Genomic DNA, 18,407 nt, shown 5'->3' on the forward strand with positions numbered 1-18,407 from the left:
CGCAATACGCCAGTGACTATTCTTGATGAGTATCGTGTTGAAGCTGCATGGTCAGCTGTACCTGTACCCGACATCCAAGCTCAGTTTGACTCAATGCCCAGGCGTATCAAGGGCAGAGGTGGTTGTCCTGGATACTGATTTCTCAGGATCTATGCACCCAAATTGCATGAAAATGTAATCACATGTCAGTTCTAGTATAATATATTTGTCCAATGAATACCCGTTTATCATCTGCATTTCTTCTTGGTGTAGCATTTTTGATGGCTAGTAGTGTAACCGGCCGTGGTGGCCGAGCGGTTCTAGGCGCTTTAGTCTGGAACCGTGCGACCGCTACGGTCGCAGGTTCGAATCCTGCCTCGGGCATGGATGTGTGTGATCTCCTTAGGTTAGTTAGGTTTAAGTAGTTCTAAGTTCTGGGGGACTGATGACCTCCGATGTTAAGTCCCATAATGCTCAGCGCGATTTGAACCATTTGAACCGGTAGTGTATATCGGGCATCCACCGAGATAGCTGTGCAGGTGGACGCTGTAGTAATGGTCACTTCGTACGCTGCAGTCCGGTGTCCTGCTATCTATGGTGATCTGGACTGCTACAGCCTACTACGAGGTGGTGGACTTCCCGTTGCCAGGCCGCAGCGAGTATAAATGCTCCTCGCTCAGCCACCTCTTGTGGCGTGCGTTCAACCTGCGCAGTCTCCACGCGAGTCAGCAGTCGAATGTGCGGCTAGCCTACCATATCTTCGTCGAGCCGCATCACCAGCGGGCGAAGCGGCCTTTCTGCGAGCCGTCAGCTTATCCTGGCGGTTTCGGGCTTTGAACTGGATCCGATGGCGGGAGCCCTCCCCCCCCCCTCTCTCTGCTCTGGGTGCCACCACCTGTCACTCCGTGCAGTCTGTGGAGAGAGCGCCGCCGTGCTGCTGCGACATTCAGCTGCCTCGGCACACATCGCTCACTGCCCACTACACTTGGGCTACCACGAAGGAGAGCTGCATGAAACGCAGCTAACAATGAAGAATGAATAATAATGAATGTTTCTGTTGAAAAAGTCTCCTCGACATTGCAGCTGCCGCAGTACTTGTTCACAGACGCAGCTAATGTGACGCCGCAGCCCGTGATTTTCTGTAATAGCACCACGACCTGTCATTCACACAGGACGCCACAAAAGCTGTCATTGTGGCGTCAACTGAAATCATACGAGCCAGTATTAATATGCAGTGCGGGGTATGGCAGTAGAGCTCTGACAAGAGTTAAACACAAGGAAGACGAAACCCAAATATTAGATCAAAAAATAAATTTCCCGCAGATATATAGCAGGGGCCACAAACAGATTTACAAAAGAAATAACACTCAAAGAAGAAACTTCCGCCAGCCATGGCAAACAATAGTCCCGTTATTTGATAGTTTACGTCTAGTTTCCACATCGGCCGCCGGCTGCAGCTCGGTTATAGTGATACACAGACATTATCGGTCATTTAAAAAAATACTGTTAATGTGTAATACGGAGCAATGTTGTAAGTGGCCTCGGAAATGCGAGACGCTATGTGGACAGCTGCTTTTCAATGACCGCGACTGAACTTCGGCAGGAGACGCGTTTTGTAGTCCTGAATTTAATCTCTTGTCCTAACCTAACCACAACCTCGTATTGTATAACGTATTCGAGAAAATGGTGGTCAATAATCTACGGCAGAACTAAAATCACGATCGCTTTTTTCGCGTTTGTTAAAGCTAACCTGTACGACCAACTTAAGACAGGAAAAATTCAGTTTCAGCTCTAAAAGTAAACAGTAATTTGTTCTATCATCGGTTACCTAAAACTATCCTCTCACTGGCTGCACGAGCTGCAGCTGCAGCGCTAGCAACCGATGAGCAGTCCTTGTTGGCACTTGGTTGCACAATATAGACGACACGGGCAGACTTCCGACGAAAAAAGAATAATAGGTAGAAAAATAAAAGCAAATAAAAAAGGGAATAGGATCATGGAAATGACGTCACAATGTATCAGAAACAAAAAAATTACATATGAACCAATTAATTGATTGAACTATCAAGTAATTTTTATGAGGCTATAACAACTGGCATGAAAATATCATCTGCACACATGCCACTGTTCCAGCATTTTACAGTCTTATGGTATTCGTTGATCTAGGAATTTTGAATAACTAATTTTTAGTTTAACAGCTGCCATGCCACACTTGGGGCTATTTCCCGCATATAATCGACAATTGATACAGTGCGTGGTCTCTCAAACCACAGAGTTCATACGACTCGTGTTTTTTTGGTTACGTATTAAGTTTATTTGTTTATTCATCCACAAATATTTCGAAACTGGATAACAGGCCAACGTCATTCGTTTGCACACACACACACACACACACAGACACACACACATCACATACTCTGTTACAGAAAATTAAACGTAGGTTGTTACTCTTGTAGTTCCAGAAGCTGCGAAAGTGTACCGCAGACCACAGTTTTGACCTTTTCCAGTGATAAAAGGAAAGCAAACTGAAATCGAATTGTGTACAGCAGCAATTACTCCACGATAACTGCGACGGAATTCTTTAGGTTCGGAGTACAACCACCAGAGGGCAGTGGAGGAAGGGAAGTGGTGTGATAAAGTACAACCAGATTGCTCTTTTTGTGGCATGACAAAAGTTGTCCTACCGAAAATTGGGAGTTGAAACACGCAACTACAGTATGCCACTACCTGTGTCGTCATTCTCGTTGCGTGTGTGTAGCCGGCTTAACGCGCTGCAAAGCTGTTGGCAGGCAGCTGCAGTGTAAGTAGTGAAAAACGAACAACATATGTGTGGTGTCTCTAGACAGACTGGTGACTGCTGTGGTGTGTATCTCAAAGTAATATTGGTGTGAGTGAGTGGTGGGGGACCACTGGGGATAATCGGCTGGTTGTTCATAGAACAGCCTTTGTGCTTGCTCCTATCCATCTACTGCGAGCTTTCAGAAGGCTTCGAGCACCTAAGGCGAGTTTGGGAATGGTGCAGACCGCCGCTTTTATCCCTGCTGGCTCTGCTGTAGGACGCCTCGTGATGCCTGAGCGCTTCCAGATGCGGGCCGGGAAGGTGCGACGCCTCTCCGCGGACATCGACTCCTTCTGAGTCAGCCCTCCTCTCCCCCTACTACTACCTCCCTCCCTCTCTCTCTCTCTCTCTCTCTCTCCCTCTCTCGTGCCTGCCTCAAAAATAAGCAGCTGCGAGCGGAGCTGACCAACAAGGGGGATAAACACTTGGCACGACGCAGAGCGGCCAAGGGCGCCGGCTGTGAGGCTGCGCCAAGTGTCGCTCTGCACCTCTTCCCCACCACACCCGCTTCTGAAGCAACTCAGCCTGACCGGCGGTACTCTAGTCTTGCTCAACTGAGACGTCTACAGCTACACTCTGCGAACCACAGTGAAGAGCATGGCAGAGAGTTGTTTCAAGTATTGCTTTACAATCACGTATGGAGCATAGGAAGAATGACTGCTCGAGATGCCCTAGTGTGCGTCGCATTAGTTCCATCTTGCCTTCGTGTTCCGTGCAGGAGATTTCCGTAGGGATTTGTCCAATATTGCTACACTCCTCGCTTATAATTAAACCTACACAGGGGATAAACCTCGATTTGAATCGGCTCTATGTTGTACTGTAGGGCAAAACAAGAGACACATATGTCCATGAGGCTGTCAAGGGGATGAAACGTCCTCTTGAAAAAAGAACTGAGTTAATATTTCTGTATGAATACCTATAAAACTGTAACTATATAAAAAGTCAGATGAAAGTTCTATGATTTTTAATGTAATTTATCAAAGAACTTTTTCGAGATCACCTGTCATTCAGTTTTTTTTTTTACCCCAACAGTTCTGCGCTTCCTCATTTTTGTTCAAATGTACAATAATTTTACAACAACAATGTACAAACAATTTCAAATGCAACATAATTAAATAAAATTTGAAACAAACAGTACACAAGATGTAAGAAGAAAACGCAAATACAACACCAAATATTTTATGTCTCACAAAAGTAAAAGAAAACATACATGTAGAACTATATGTGTAGAATATATATTTAGAATAGATATTTAGAATATATTTGTCTGGGAAAGACTTATTAAACAATGCGACATGACGAGTGTAATTGAAACAGACGCAGATCCGGACTGCGTACAGCCATATGGAGACATATCTAACTTATTTCTGACGAATATGTCTTTGAAATAGCACCTTATCATATATGACTGAATTTGGTAGTAACGCTGCTATACGTTTCGCTGTTAGTCAAACGTGGGGGGGAGGGAATTTCGAAAAAAAAAAATTTCAAAAAATATGAGTTCGTCGTTCTAACGTTCAATAGACACCACTGCACATTTATTTCAAGGCCTTACTAAAAGCCAGTCGAACTCGAAGTGTACGACTCAGGTAGGACTGCTTGTTAGTAGTGTTTCTTGGAACTTTGTAAGTAGACTTCCACGGGATAGCTGACGTCCTTCATAACAGTACACTCCACTACATTTCTCATGAGATAGCCTTGACCGTACCTAGAAAAGTTATTCAAGTTGTGTAGGCGCGGCTCTCAACCATTCTGCGAAGTAGATAACATTCTTAATGAAAATGGAGGAAAGAATCTTTCCATAATTTATAAAATAATAGCATTCCTATCCATAAGAGGCAAACTTCTGTTCCGAAAAGAACCCGGAAATTTTTAAATTTTTTATAAGAAAAAGTTTCACTTGATTTCTCAGAATTTTTTTGCAATAAATAATAATTGTCGTTCGTTTAATGTTTTTCTTACACTAACTAGCAATACTCCAGTACCCAAGTATCCCACCAGTTATGTAAGAATGTAGAATATTTTTGTGTATTTTCGTTACAGCGGACGACTCCAGACGATATTTGTTGCTGAATGTTTTTCAAGCAGTTCTTGTTGGTACATTAGGAACCTCTGTCTAGCTTCTGTAGTAGTGTGAGGTGTAAATTGTTTCCTGCAGGAGCCAAAGGGTACTTTTTGGTTCAATCCATTGCGTAACTCGACAAAATAAAACCCACACACTCACACCTTCTTACACATGGCATTTTCGTACAGCGAAAGGATGCCCCGTTCCGTGATGTATGTAGCTTCAAAATGTCTGTAGGCCATATTTTAACGAGTGCATTTCATACCATGATGCAACGGCAGAAGCAAACATTGATTGGAATGTGCCTTCTCTTTTAGCTGTTGATGACACGAATATGGCTAAGGTTTTAAAGCTTAGTGATACATCTGGACTCTGGCCTAAGCTTTTAGTCTGGAGATTTTAGTGTGTTACGCAGTGGCTGGCTCCTCCTTTTTTATTCTTGAGGTCAGCCAGCCACATCCATCTGCTATATTGTTTTACTTTCTTGTACCACTTTCTTCCTGTTTAGTTAATGTTTTAATGTTGGCGTGATACTTCGTTCCGTGCTTCCGTGGGTGCATACGTAGTTCTCCAACTTTTGTTTCCTTTGTTTTACGTGCTGTTTTATGCTCCTAGTTAGTGTATTTTACCGCCACTCGTTTTACACTGTTTTCGCGAGGGCACTGAAGATCTTGCTGTCACGTGCCCATACCAACATATCCATTCATCCATCCAGCCAGCCATCCATCCATTCATCCATCTTCCCCACAAAAAATTACACCTGTGCATTTCATGTAAATTAAAGGTGGAGGGGGAGAAAGAAAATGAAAGATAAGGAACTAATGATGTCAGCTGCATAGGGACGTTATGCGGAATCAGCGAAGGCGAGCAGAAGTTTGTGGCGGACTGCGATTCGAAGCCGGCATCTGTTGCTCACTGTGCTGTTGGATTAACCACTGCGGCATCCGGGTGCAGTGTTTATCGCAGTTACGTAGATTGTGTCGGCTCGCCTCTCAGCCACGTTCCACTCAGCGCCACCATCTGCAGCCCGTCCTTCACCTCTATGCCCACTGCTTTCAAATTCCCGCAGGAGATCGAATGTATTGTACATTAGCACTCAACGTGGATTCATTGCGCATCCAGTCAATTATACGAATGCTCCGTTCCTGTTCTTTCGGACAAGTTCCAAACAACCACGCATTCATATAATGTATGCATTTGTATTGGTTGAAAGAATATTGTTGTGGCTCGTTGACACTGCAGCCACATGAATCTACGTTTTTGCGTTTCGATACGTGCACAGTTTTACATTTCTGAATATTTGAAACAAGGTAGAAAGTTACCGACTTCTGTACCAACCTAAAACGTTATTGAGACTACCTGAATTCTTGTGCACCGTTTTCTTCAGATAGAACCGTACTACAGACAACTGCGTTACCTGCAAAGCCTCTTATTTTATATTATTCTTGTCTACAAGGTCATTATCAAAACATGTAAAACAAGCGTTCTTTTCCTTCTGGAACGCCTGGAGTTACTTCCATGTCTGTCACTGACTCTCCGTTCAAGATAACATGGTATGTCCCCACTAGCAACAAATCGCAAATTCCGTCAGATTTGAGTTAGATACCCCATATGAACGTATGTTTCAACATAGGATTAAACAGCCAATATTATTCTCCTCATAAAACTGTACAGTTTTAGATACTTATTAATTCTGAGTAGCAATCATTACAGCATTCCCTTTGTCAGACTTCGTTATAAGGTCATTGCTTTCTTTGAGCTTCACATTAATATTTTTAATCAATCTCTTATCACAACCGTATTGAGAGGGTTCTGTAACTGCAAGTTTCTCAAAAATACTACATGCATGATGAGCTGCTCTCATTTGTCCAGAAGCGTCAACTTTGACGCTACCAAGGCCTATTTTAGGAACTACAGTCACATTTACAATAACATTTTTATCTAAAAGGTTAGGCAATACATTGCATTTAAGTCCTTTTTCCAACAAGGCAGTTTCTTATGGTGTAAAATCTATTTTAGCCTTATTCAGAATTCTGAAGAAAAATTTATACTCAGATATTTGAAAACTACTAGCAACAGGCTCTTTTCCAAGTTAGAAAGCTCTTAAGACTAGCCAGTTTCTTCTCATGTATTTTTGTAATACAGTTATCTAATACAGGTATCTAATCTGTCATTAATAAAATCCCAAAATGCATCAGTTTTATAATTAAAATGTAAGCTAAATATTTGGTGAGTTCAGGATACAAAATATAGGCCTCTTTATTTAATCTATCCTTTTCTTGTATAAAGCACTGATTTTGTCGGAAATAATTTCTTTAACTAGGCACTGAAAAGTTTTTGGATCCTTCATGCGCTGTCTGATGTTAAAATAGCGTTGAATGTGACTTGCAGAAGCCTGTTTCCTTTACAAAACTTATTAAAATTAATAGCCATACCAGTGTTTAACAATTTCTTCTTACACGTACGTGTTTGTAATTTGACACAGCCTTAGACACTTGGGCCAGTGATAATCTTACAGTTTTGAACATGACTTTTTCTCAGCAATGGTATATTAGTTTGAACATACGATTAAACAGCCAACCTACTGCACATAAAGGTAGGTACACTGACCTAGGTTTCGACACCTATTACCTGTGTCTTCATCAAAATGAAATGTTGCTAAATCCTATAAAACAACACGCAGAAAATCATATATCACAAAAACACATTAACCAAGGTGACGATTTTCATAGCGCACAAAGGTTACTTTCGTAAAATTACATTGCTAAAAGGGAATATTCAGAATGTGGACCAGCTCTGTTCAAGTCAAAATTAAAATAAAACACTCTAGTCTTTGCCACGTGTGCCCAGCCGGGAACATCATCAGAGTCGTCAGCCCAGTGGCTTTTATTGCTGCCACCAAAGCAATATGAGTTGCGCCGCCTACAAGGCGCGGATATTAACATGTGCTCATCTGAAACATTATAACAGAAATAATTAAAGAAAACCGCAGTCAGTTTTAAAAACAAAAATACAGAGAGCTTAATGTCTTCTTGAAAATACACAGTAGTAAAGCATACTAAATATAATATAGCCATATGTTAGGTTTTAAGAAATTACTATTATGTAAAGGGCACAGTGACATCGACATTTTTTTACAAATAGTTGTACAATCAAGAGAACATGTGCATGAAGATAACTTCAGCAGCACATATTTATGAGATTAGAAGAAAATAATGTTTCGAAACGAAAAGCTATTAAAAAACGGAAAAAATAGATGAATCACTTTCATGAGCAGTAGAATGAAACAACTGAAAAAATGTTTTTACGTAGTTGCAACTGTTCATTGAGCATGAGGCCATCGTTCTTAGAAACATGCTTGAAATCTCCAACTCTTAGAGTACGTGGAGACTATGACCTTCCCTGTCTTTACGTAAAACGGAATTTTCTTCAACGCATTTCGGTTTGTGTCCGGAAGTTAGCAGATCACCAGCAAAAGTGTAATTGTGTACATTTGTGCCTCTTTTTCCCAATAAACGTTCCTTGTATCTGACGCTAAAAGACCTTCCAATTTGTCTTACATAATAAACAGGGCATTTATCACAAGAGATTTTATATGCTCCTGAATTGTGCAACGTAGCAACTGAGGACTTGAAATTGTGAATGAGATTTTTTTGCAAATTATTGTTCGTGGAAAAGGCAATTTTGAATCTATATTTTTTAAATCAGAAGACGACGAATTTTATACGAAATAGGGCCTAAAAATGAAATCGAGAAAACGTTTTTATTAATAATTCCCGCAGCATCACCTGAATTAAGTCGACTACATTCCATTGTCCTCGTTTTGCCTTTGTTGATGTTCATCGTACATCCTCCTTTCAAGACATTGTCCATTTCGTTCAGCTGCTCTTCCAGGTCCTTTGCTGTCTCTGACAGAATTATAATTTCATCGGTGAACCTCAAAGTTTTTATTTCTTCTGCATGGATTTTAATTCCTACTCCGAATTTTTCTTTTGTTTCCTTTACTGCTTGCTCAATATACAGATTGAGTAACATCGGGGATAGGCTACAACCATGTCTCACTCCCTTCCCAGCCACTGCTTCCATTTCATGACACTCGACTCTTATAACTGCCACCTGGTTTCCATACAAATTGTAAATAGCCTTTCGCTCCCTGTATTTTACACCCGCCACCTTCAGAATTTGAAAGAGAGTAATCAAGTCAACATCGTAAAAAGCTTTCTCTGAGTCTACAAATGGTAGAAATGTAAATTTCCCTTTCCTTAATCTATTTTCTAAGATAAGTCGTAGGGTCAGTATTGCCTCACGAGTTCCAACATTTCTACGGAATCCTAACTGATCATCCCCGAGGTCGGCTTCTACCAGTTTTTCCATTCGTCTGTAAGGAATCCGTGTTAGCATTTTGCAGGCGTGGCTTAGTAACACCCGTTTATTGGCTGTTATCATTTCTGTGGGACGTCTATGTGGTATCTCACCTGCTCTCACTATTCTTTTCTTTTACTTCCGACGGCAATGTATTCTTACCACATGACTCACATTCTATAACTAATGTGTAGATTAATTAAAAACTATTAGGAAAAACCAATCGAATGCCACAACGAAATTTTCTGTCTGCAGCGGAGTGTGAGCTGATATGAAAATTCCTGGCAGATTAACACTGTGTGGTGGACTGAGACTCGAACTCGAGACCACTGCCAATTGTGGGCAAGTGCTCTACAAACTGAGCTAACAAAGCACGACTCACAACCCGTCCTTGCAGCTTTATTTCCGCCAATACCTCGTTTCCTACCTTACATACTTTACAGAAGCTCTCCTGTGAGCAAAGCTATGTTTGGAAACAACCCCCAGGCTGTGCCAAAGCCATGTCTTCACAATATCCTTTCTTCCAGGAGTGCTAGTTCTGCAATTTTCGCAGGAGAGCTTCTGTGAAGTATGGAAGAAGTACTGGCGGAATTAAAGCTGTGAGGACAGGTCGTCAGTCGTGCTTGGGTAGCTCATTTGGTAGAGCACTCGCCCCTAAAAGGCAATGGTCCCGAGTCCGAGATCGGTCCGAACACACTTTTCATTTGCGAGGAAGTTTCGTACCAGCGCTCACTCCGCTGCAGAGAGAAAATTTCATACTGGAAACGTCCCCTAGGCTCTGTCAAAGCCATGTGTTCGCGATGTCCTTTCTTCTACGAGTGCTAGTTATCAAATTTTCCAGTAGAGCTTCTGTGAAATTTGGAAGGTAGGAGATGAAGTACTGGCGGAACTTAAGCTGAGGAAGGGTCGTTAGTCGTGCTTGCGTAGGACAGTTGGCAGTCGGCTTTCGGCCGTGGTCACGTGCGGGCCGGCTCCGCGCGGCGGGTAGCGCACCACTGTTGTTTACTTCCGCGTCGCGTGTTGTGAAGCGTGCATTACTACTGCACGTCACAGCGCACTGTTACCGCCGAGCGACACTTAAATATTCCAAGCCGAACATGCACGAGCACACGCTTCTGAAATTGAACATTTCATTGGCGAAGAGCTACGTCTGGACCTCCAGGAAGTGATACGTATCCACTTATCTAACACTGGCAGTATCGTCTATGTTAAAATGACGGCGGAGGAAGCATGTGCTGAGATAGTTCGACAATGTGCACACGGTCTCAAGTTCAAGCATATATGAGACGTTACGGTAGATCACGCTGGTTTCGGTCTTCGAAGGATTCGGATCTCTGAGCTCCCTTTCAAAGTGCCACAAAGCGTGGTCGTATAAGCTTTCCGACAGAACGGCAGTGTTTTGGTCCACATTGCGGAAAAATGGCAGACGATCACGACGTACCACGTGTTGAATGGTGTCCGACAAATCAAAATTGAACACTCCAAATGTGTACCATGCTATCGGCTGATACGTGACGTGTGAGCCGTCGTTATGTATGATGGCCAGCTGTGGACGTTCCCGGTTGCGTACAAGAGGGCCACATTCGCTCCGATTGTCTCCGCCGACTTTGATCCAGGTCCCGACCAGTGACTCAGCTCCCTAAGCGATGGTCACTTCTTTACCAGACAGCTACGCCACAGACATACACAGCCCCAATATGGCAGTTCAGGAAGTGCCTGTTCTCCCCTGAGACTTACCACTGGAAATGACAGTGCTGCCACGGCCTCACCAGCACCATCTGCTCTGACGGCTACGAGACACCAACTCTCCAGAGCTCGATGACCAGCCCGCCCGCTGCGACGGACATCGATGCGTGTATGCTGCCTACCTCTGCTTTTCTTCGGATGGTCGCGACCTCGGAAATTGAACGTCCACATTATGATTCATAACTGCACCTCCGAAAGTAGCAGTCGCCCCGAAAAAGGAAGAAGAGAAGTGAAACGCTATCCGACGACACACTTTTTCCTGTGGCATCACAGACGGTGGAGCCAATACAAAGCAGTGATCTCCCTTCGAGCGCCCTGACAGTAGTGGCTGCTCCTGATGTCGCATCTGAGGTATGATCCATCCCGACAATGATGGATCCCATGGAGGGTGAGTCCTGGACCCCACTACAGCAGCGTCCCCACAACTCGCCGTTGATGAATGCGACAGTCGCTTGCCACCTGTTCCAGTCTCCTGGGCAGATGATGTCGATGATGATGAAGATGTTGGCCCTCCAGTCAGGCAGTGCCCCTTGGAGATGACCCACCTTCCAACCAGTGACTGCGGCTACAGTGACTGCGCCAGATGTTACATGCCAGCTGGACATCTCTGCCGGTACATCTGTGCCAAATGTGGGAGCATCCCCCGACACTACCGTGTCGCGACTATGAATCTGGGCACCATTTGGGCTCCCCACAAATTGGCAGACTATTTATGCTGCTGATGTCGAAATTGCCCTCCCTCAAGAAGTGATCGTCAATGATTTCTATGCCCTCACTGGCTACACGGCACACATCTCCTATGGTTCTGACAATGGTAGTGGAGTCGCCATCCTCCTCCGTTCTGGACTCCCTGCTTAAGATGTATTGTATCTTTTCTAATGCTAGTATGGCTTTCCCGCTTTTCGGCGTCCGCATCCTCAATGTATATGTGTCATCTGTCTCCACTCGATGAAATCGTCCTCGGTGGCGATCAAATTCCACGTCATTCCCCGTGTGCGGCCTCTCCGTCATCATCGACAGACTTCAGCTTGTTGACACATGGACAAAGATTCATGGTAGCCGCACAGATTTCATATACCATACGGCGCATTCGTCCAGTCACCTCGACCGTATATACCTCACACGTTCCCCTGCTGCAGACGACGTGCCGAAGTATGGCCTCTGGCATTCTAAACACGACGCCAGCCAAAAAGTGTAGCACAGCCACGGCCTGTGGAAATTAAACATTTCCCACCCGACTGTCCCCGACTGCATACGGATCGTTGACGATGTGTGTGGGCCATCCGTCGTCGACGTCGCTCCACATAAACATCCACGTTATCCTGGTGGCTATACTGCATGAAATCAGCTCTACGCAGGGCACTGATGGGATATGGCAAAGACTTCAAAACTTGGCAAGCGACCACCATGGACTATTTTATGCGGTGCTTCGTGACTGCACTTCGATGGTGTTCTCTCCTGTCTGTCATACGATAGTGCATCGTGCTTAAGTGCAGATCACACCAAGCATGCGACAACGCTTGGAAGGGACCCTTGTCAGACCTTGCACCCGTGACCATATGCCTCACTAAGCGCCATCGATGTACCACGTCCTCACACATGCCAACGCCGTCATCGAGCTTTCATCCACGACCTCGCATATGCGGAAGGACGATGATACATTACACAATTGGTCACGCTTTCTATTCTCATTTCCGCCAGCTGTACGTCGCCGTCATCCCCCCCCCCCCCCACCCCTCCCCAGTCTCTGTGACCGAGCGGTTCTAGGTGCTTCAGTCTGGAACCGCGCGACCGCTACGGTCGCAGGCTCGAATCCTACCTCGGGAATGGATGTGTGTTCTCTTAACATTTCCAAATCGAAGGTTCTGCTCATTGATGAGGGTCTACCTGAGAGATATCTGTCTCCTCTAAGTGTGGCTACCTGCGTCCGCTGTTTGGGCATTGATTTTATGAATTACCTCCGTCGTTCATCGGCAACCAACAGTAGACGTCTCTTCCAAGCGATCAGGGCTGGCTTTGTGGACCACAGGCTTAGATCTCTCGACATTTTACAGCGTGTGCAAAACGTGAATATTTACCTCGCCTCACACATCCCCCACGTGGCACAAGTGTTCTCAGACCCGATTACCCTCGCACGCCGAATGTTGCTGGCTGTGGGAGCCCTTGTCTGTACCGGGATGTTAATTAAAGTTGAATATACTGGAGTGGGCTCATTCCAGTGTGCCAGACAGAGTTACGACGCTTTTCATTGGCTCCCAACTAAAAGTCTGGCGTCGCTGTCCGACGGGCCTGACCAGACTGCTGTTGCATGAATACGCGCCAGTCTCCACGTCAGCCCCAGTCATGTTATCAGACATTCCACCCCCCTTCCGGTACTTCTCTCTTCAATAAAGTTGCATCCTGCACTCCTTACCCCGTCCACGTGTACTCCAGACAAAGACTGCACAAATGTGTCGACCCCCCAACCTCATAAAACACATGTTTACCGAGATCCTATGGCGTCGTGTATGGAAAGCGGTGCATGCTGGTTATCTCGACACCACCGTCTAGTACACCTGGTATATCACCGTCAATGGCAAACAGGTCATCCAGTTTCGTTTGCACTGCATCCGCCTCGCTTACACACGCCTCTGCGTTCATTGTGATGTAGGTGACACAGAGGCTCGATTCTCATGCCGTCCGTCGTCTGGATCCTGGCGCAGCTTATCTTGGCTTTCCTTACCTCGCAGACGCCTGCTGAGATCACTTTCCTGACGCTTTTATTCCCGGATGTGATTCATTACCTCAAAACAAAAACTAATTCTGTGAATCGGATACGGGGTCAAACGGTCCGCTACCTTTTTGTCCCTGAAGAGAAATCGGAAATAGGTTACTGGACGCACCTTAACGATCGACACTGTTCACCTGTTCGCAACCCAAGATACAAGCAGGTCTTTTCAAATATTCTATGGAGCACCTTTCATGAACTGTCTTCCAGCTGGAACGTACAAGCCATGACATGCTGATGCCATTTTGCGACATAATGTTCTGACGGCACTAGAAAACGAAATCTCCCCTACAATTTCGAGAAGACACTTTTCGATGTTCCGCCAATCGGATGGCGCTAGCAATTCCTGGAATTCCGGTATACAGACTAATTTAATAAAAAAATTTAATAAATAAATAAAAGAAAATAAATATATACATACAAAAAACGCCAAAATAAAAACAAAAAATTACTCTCTATGATCTTCCCCCCTACTTTCTTGCAGAGCACATTCTCGTGAAAGGGAAAGGTCGCGCTGTGGAGTTTAAACAGAAAAGGTAGCTCAGTCGGTAGAGCACTTGTTTGCAAAAATCATGCATCCCGGGTTCGAGTCTCAGTCCAGCAAACACATTTAATCCGTCAGGAAGTTTCATATCAGCGCACACTCCAATGCAGATTGAAAAGTTCGTTCTGGAAACGTCCCCCAGGCTGCAGCAACCATGTGTCCGTAATATCCTTTCATCCAGGAGTGCTAATTCTCCAAGACCCGCAGGAGGCTTTCTGTGAAGTTTGGAAGGTACGAGACGAGGTACTGGCGGAATTAAATCTGTAAGGACTGGTTGTCAGTCATTCTTGGGTAGCTCTGTTGGTAGAGCACTTGCCCGCGAAAAGAAATGGTTCCGAGTTCGAGTCACGGTCCGGCACACACGTTTAGTCTATCAGCAAGTTTCATATCAGCGCACACTCCGCTACAGAGTGAAAATTTCATTCTGGAAACATCCCCTAGGCTGTGACAAAGCCATGGCTCCGCAGGATCCTTTCATCCAGGAGTGCTAGTTGTGCAAGTTTCACAGAACTTCTGTGAAGATCGGAAGGTAGGAAGGATGGTACTGACGTAATTAAAACCTTGAGGTCGGCTCGTGAGTCGTAATTGGGTAGCTCTGTTGGTAGAGCAGTTATCGGCGAAAGGCAGTGGTTCCGGGTTCGAGTCTCGGTCCGACACTGTCTTCCAGAAGTCATTAGTGGACACTTCGCTGTAGAGTGAGAATTTCATTCTGGAAAAATCCGCCAGGATGCGGGAAAAACCATGTATTTGCAATATTTTTTTCTAATAGGCGTGCTAGTTCCGCAAGATTCGGAAGAGGGCATCTGTGAAGTTTGGAAGGTAGCAGACGATGTTCTGGCGGAATTAAAGCTGTGAGGACTGGTCGTGAGACGTACTTGTGTAGCTCACTCGGTAGAGCACCTGTCCGGGAAAGGCAATGTTCCCGAGTTCGAGTCTCTGTCTGACACAAAATTTTAATCTACCGGGAAGATTCATATACAGCACACACTCCGCTCAAGAGTGATAGTTTCATTCTGGAAATATGGCACAGGCTGCGGCGAAGCCATATCTCCGCTATATCCTTTCTTCCAGGAGAGGTTCTGTGAAGTTTGGAAGATAGGAGTGGTGGTACTGGCGTATTGTATTCTATTGTATTGTATTGTATGGAAATGAGGACCGTAAACAACGGAGAGTATTCGTCCCCGCTGTAGCCCTCAGTGGTTCACAACCCCACAACAGCCTACAACAGTCAACTCACCCCACCGCCTCCCGACACGGAGCCTAGGGATATTGCGCGGTTCGACCCACAGTGGACCTCTCCATGAACATCTCACACCAGAGGAGTTTAACCCCAGTGTTTGCGTGGTAGAGTAGTTACGGTGTACGCGTACGTGGAAGTAGTGTTTGCGCAGCAAATCGCCGACATAGTGTCACTGGGGTGGAATAAAGGGAATCATCCCGCATTCGCCGATGCAGATGGAAAACGGCATTAAAAACTATCCACAGACACACCGGACCTCGACACTAAACCGCGTGGCGGATTCGTGTCGGGGACGGGCACTTCTTTCCTCCCGGAAAGCGTAATTAGAGCTTTGAGATTGGGTTTTGAGTCGTGATAGGGTTTCTGAATTTTAGTGCAGATGCTCGCAAAATGCCATGGCCCGAGGTCGAGTCTCGGTCTTGCACACAGTTTTAGTCTCCCATGAAGTTTCATACCAGCGCACAGTCTGCCGCAGAGTGAAAATTTCATTCCGGAAACAACCCCCAGTCTGTGGCGTGACAAAGCAAGGTCTTCGCATTATCCTGTATTCCAGTAGTGCTAGTTCTGCAAGATTTGCAGGAGAACTTGTATGAAGTTTGGAAGGTATGAGATGAGGTACTTACGGAATTAAATCTGTGAAGACGGGTCGTGAATCGTGCTTGTGTAGCTCAGTCTCGCCGCGTCAGCCGTGCTGTACCGACATGTGCTGAGTTTCGTGCGCCGCGGTCTGCTGTCCTTCGGCGTGGTAAGTCGCACTGCTTCTTGCATCGTTGCAGAAAGTCTACGCTTATTGAAATTTGAAATATTAATCCGTGATGGCCCACTTGAACAGACACTTCGAAATACTCGTTTGATCGTAATTACGCCCGACCTAAACTATATGAATTCGAAGATTGGTTGGAATACAAAGTGAAACTTGATTCAGAGGATGTCATTGGAATGCATCTTTTGATAGTGAGCAGCGTTGTATTTGTGAAATTGAGGAATGCTAACTTATGTGACTAAATATTGGAGTCTTGCGGAGGAATTATGAAGTTTAAACATTGTGATGGAAACGTAGGCCTGTGTGGCCGAACGGTTCTAGGCGCTTCGGTCTGGAACTGCGCGACCGCCACGGTCGCAGGTTCGAATCCTGTCTCGGGCATGGATTTGTGTGATGTCCTTAGGTTAGTTAGGTTTAAGCAGTTCTAAGTTCTAGGGGACTGATGACCTCAGAAGTTAAGTCCCATAGTGCTCAGAGCCATTTGAATCATTCTTGAAACGTAGGCGAAATCAACGTAACACATGCAGGGTTTGGAATACGAACGATCAGGATATTCGAACTGCCATTCGAAGTACCAGCGGAACAGATAAACGCAGTTCTCAGTAATGTGGCCGAACAGTGGTCCCACGCACGCACGCAGCAATTGTCCCATTTGATAAGCTTTTTGAATTAATATCAACAATAATACATCAGTGATTGAAACACATCCCAATGCTCTTTCCGGCAATGCATTCACACCGGAAATACTTATATACCGAAAAACAGAAAGTGTGTCTTGAGTAAACTGAGAAACGGGCAATAACACAAAACTTAAATCTACGGGATATACAAGATTTAGCTCTGTTATTCCGCATTCCTGAGGCGAAGAGTTACTGACCGATCGATCGACAATACTTCTCTGTTCATGATCGTTTCCATTTCCACACCGTTATTTACTGACTGATCCCTCCCCTATGCACATTTATCAAATTACTGTCTTGAATATTGATCACTTCGTTATATGGTGATAGTAACACGCTACTCTCAATTCCACTGTAATTTCTCAATTTGCTTTCTGCCTAGTATTAAGCTTTTCACACACATCTTCATCTCCATGGATACTCTGCAAATCACATTTAAGTGCCTGGCAAAGGGTTCATCGAACCACCTTCACAATTCTCCATTATTCCAATCTCGTATAGCGCGCGGAAAGAATGAACACCTATATCTTTCCGTACGAGCTCTGATTTCCCTTATTTTATCTTGGCGATCGTTCCTCCCTATGTCAGTCGGTGTCAACAAAACATTTTCGCATACAGAGGAGAAAGTTGGTGATTGGAATTTCGTGAGAAGATTCCGTCGCAACGAAAAACATCTTTCTGTTATTGACGTCCAGACCAATTCCTGTATCATTTCTGTGACACTCTGTCCCATATTTCGCGATAATACAAAACATGCTGCCTTTCTTTGAAATTTTTCGATGTACTTCGTCAGTCCTATCTGGTAAGGATCCCACACCGCGGGGCAGTATTCTAAAGGAGGACGGACAAGCGTTGAGTAGGCAGTCTCCTTAATAGATCTGTTACATTTTCTAAGTGTCCTGCTACTAAAACGTACATTTTCTTTGTGTTCCTTCCAATTAAAGTTGTTTGCAATTGTAATACCTAGGTATTTAGTTGTATTAACGGCTTTTAGATTAGACTGATTTATCGTGTAACCGATGTTTAACGAGTTCCTTTTAGTACCCATGTGGATGACCTCACACTTTTCGGTATTTAGGGTCAACTGCACCATTCAAATATCTTTTCCAAATCGTTTTGCATTTCATTTTGATCTTCTGATGACTTTATTAGTTGATAAACGACAGCGTCATCTGCAAACAACCGAAGACGGCTGCTCAGATTGTCTCCCAAATCGCTTATATAGATACGCAACAGCAAAGGGCCTATAACACTACCTTGGGGAACACCAGAAACCACTTCTGTTTTACTCAATGACTTTCCGTCAATTACTACGAACTGTGACCCCTCTGACAGGAAATCACAGATCCAGTCACATAACTGAGACGATATTCCATAACCACGCAGTTTCATTACGAGCCGCTTGTGTGGTACAGTGTCAAA

Source organism: Schistocerca piceifrons, chromosome 8 (genome assembly GCF_021461385.2).
Source record: "Schistocerca piceifrons isolate TAMUIC-IGC-003096 chromosome 8, iqSchPice1.1, whole genome shotgun sequence".
Taxonomy (NCBI): domain Eukaryota; kingdom Metazoa; phylum Arthropoda; class Insecta; order Orthoptera; family Acrididae; genus Schistocerca; species Schistocerca piceifrons.